This window comes from Ceratotherium simum, chromosome 12 (genome assembly GCF_057802395.1).
Source record: "Ceratotherium simum simum isolate JZ-2026a chromosome 12, ASM5780239v1, whole genome shotgun sequence".
Classification (NCBI taxonomy): Eukaryota; Metazoa; Chordata; class Mammalia; order Perissodactyla; family Rhinocerotidae; genus Ceratotherium; species Ceratotherium simum.
In genome coordinates this window covers 20984-23908 of record NC_141911.1, presented here as the reverse complement: position 1 = coordinate 23908, position 2925 = coordinate 20984, and positions in this window count along the sequence as shown.

The following is a 2925-nucleotide window of genomic DNA, read 5'->3' as shown; positions in this document are numbered from 1 at the left end:
TCTAACTGATCCTGTTCTCTCTCCTCCCCATCCAATCCACCCCCAGGCCTTTGTACAGGCTCACTCTCTTGTTAAGGGTAATGCATCTGGTAACTTTAAGTTAAAGTCAACTCTCAAATGGAAGAACAAAGCCCAGATGACAGCACATCTGTTTACAACACGGTTCACTGAGTATTTTGAGCCCACTGTTGAGACCTACTACTCAGAGAAAGAGATTCCTTTCAAAATATGACTGCTCACTGGCAAGTGCTGTGATTCCCATGGAGAGACTGATGCTGGTGTGTGCCCCCCTCCACACACACACAGAAGTTAGGAAAAGTCTTATGACTCACATAATAGAGGTCTCTGAGGAGAGCAGGGCCAGAATCACATGCAGCTCTGAAATGGCTTGAGGGAGCAAAGAAAGGAGCCTGGCCTGGGTTTTTATTGTGGTTTGGGGTTTTAAACAAAAAATCTTCAATGAAATTTGTCAAAGATGGTAACGCATATTTTATTCAGAACCACTGTGATACGCAGAGACCACTGTGATGTGATTCACAGCGGGGAGAAATGAGATTGGGCTCGACTCTAAATGCAGCATGGGCAAGTGGGTTTTCACAGCCAGGCAGCATGGTGGGGATCAGGGGATGGAAAATTACTAAGAGAAACTCAAGTGTTGGGGTTTCTGGTTAACCTGACCTAATAGGATTCTTACCAGAGACAGGCCAGAGTGATCAGACACCACCTGAGGGATGGTGGAGGAGGCGGAGGAGCCTGAGCAGATCTCAAGTGTGATCAGACATTCGTGTGTGGGTTCTGGTTAAACTGACTTTGCAAGGTTGTTGCTAAAACTGGATTTTACAAGGAAGTGCACAGACAGGCATACAAGAAGGTTCAGGGGCCTGACTAAAGTTTGGTCAAAGCGAAAAATCTTTGCCAGGGCTGAGACCAGGGCAAGACTTCTGCACACAGACAGGGATTGTGTGGTTGGATCCAAAGCCAATGTCAGAGAACAGAGCCTCCGGACTTGTTCCTCAGCTTGTCCAGGTGTGGACACGAGGGGAAGAGGGAGAGGAGAGGCGTAAGCTGTCAGCACACATCAAAAAGTACGGAGTCTGACCGCTCATTACAAGGACAAACATGCGTACAAAAATATGCATTCACAATGGCTTGTTTTTATAGAAAGAAACACCAACAGGAAGCTCAAGAATGATCAGAACTGTGCACTGGGGGTGGCTGGAGGGGACCCAGAAGTGTTGGCAGTGACTCTTCTGAGGTTAGACTTTTCTATCTTACAGATTTATCTAATATAAATAGAGAAATTTACACATACCATGTTTTCCCATTTCATAGCTTTTCTTTAATTTAAACTTCTGTACATAGGAAACCATTCTAAGATTTAATTCCTTTAGCACACTAACGGTTACAAAAGAGTAACCAGACGAAATGACATTTTCATATCTCTCGCTAAGTAAAAGGACAAGCTGCATCCTAGTTTGTCCTCCACTGCGTCTCACACAGGCAGGATTTTCAGGAGTCAGTGGCACATTATAATGCAAGAGGGGTTTGGGATTAGCTCCTTAAACATAGTGGGATTTGTTTGATTAATTTTCTTCACATCAATTAAAATAGAAATTCCATTGTTTTAGCTTTTTAAATCTCAATGTTCTCTAGGGACAAGCACATGCAAACACTGATGTAAAAATGAAAATGCACCTGAAAACTTCAACACATTCATTTCACATCTTGAGATTCTCTTGCCTAAAAACAAAAACTCTATTTAGTTCTACAATTTTCTTGCCTTACTGACATTATATCTCTCCATCAATTCACATTTTTAATCCCAAGAAACTCAAAATGTTATTTCTCATACAGGAAATAAAATTACAAAGAGCTAAGGGAAACCAGAAATATAGGGCTGCACTGCTCAATCGATACAGGAATCCAAAGCAAAGAAACACAAATATTGGGATCAGCACAGATAAGCTGCCTGCTTCCCACAGGACAGAAGGAAAGCCACATGCAGAAAGTTAAACACATTCTAAACTCTCCTGGTAGAGACAGAAGCCATGGAGTGGGTCAGTCCCTGGTGCAGAAGGGTGGCGATACCTGAGCAGCCACAGGAATGGACTCTGGGAGCTCATACACCCTCCCCTGCCTGGGGAGGAAAAGAAGGGCTCCCTCTCTCAGCTTCCACTCTCACAAGTGAGGAGACTCTCGACAGGATGCAGTTTAATGTCGTAACTCAAATGAACCCTAAATTCATAAACTCTAATCCAGACACAGAACTCCTGACATTCACAGACTTTCTCAATGTGAACAAATTACACTCTGCGGGCCCCTACACTGTGGGTGCAAAACTCCACCCTACGTGTAGACACAGGCTCAAGGGAAGCAAAGGGACAACCTCAGGAAGGGCAGCAACTCCCTCCCCCTGTGCAGGTGCCTTCCCAGCTTTCCAGGGCTCTGTAGCTTCTCTCAGCAGAAAGCCTCCTTCTGCAGTGAGTATGAGCAGGGAGGACACCCAGGAAGAACGTGTGGGCCTCAAGTACTTCTCTGTGCAGGCTCAAGGGGGGCTTATCTTAGAGACCCTGACCCCAGGCCTCTGCTCCCAGTCACGTTGCTTTGGACCACAGTGACCTTGTAAATGGCAAACCCAGTGTTTGAAGAATCCAGCAAATTCACACAAACCTACACTTTAATGGAAAGGAGAGAAGAAAGTTGTAAAGCATTTTTCTAGTTCAACAAGAAAAGCCACATGTATTTATTACTTTCAGAAAATAATGTTAATTAACTATTTCCGTGGAAAGACATTGTTTTATAAACAATTAATCATATTACAACTTGCTGTGCAATTATAAGCCCTGGAATTCCATTTGAAAATACTGCATCACAAGGAAAAGAACAGAACTAACAATATGACTACACACGTTCAGGGGAGGCAGA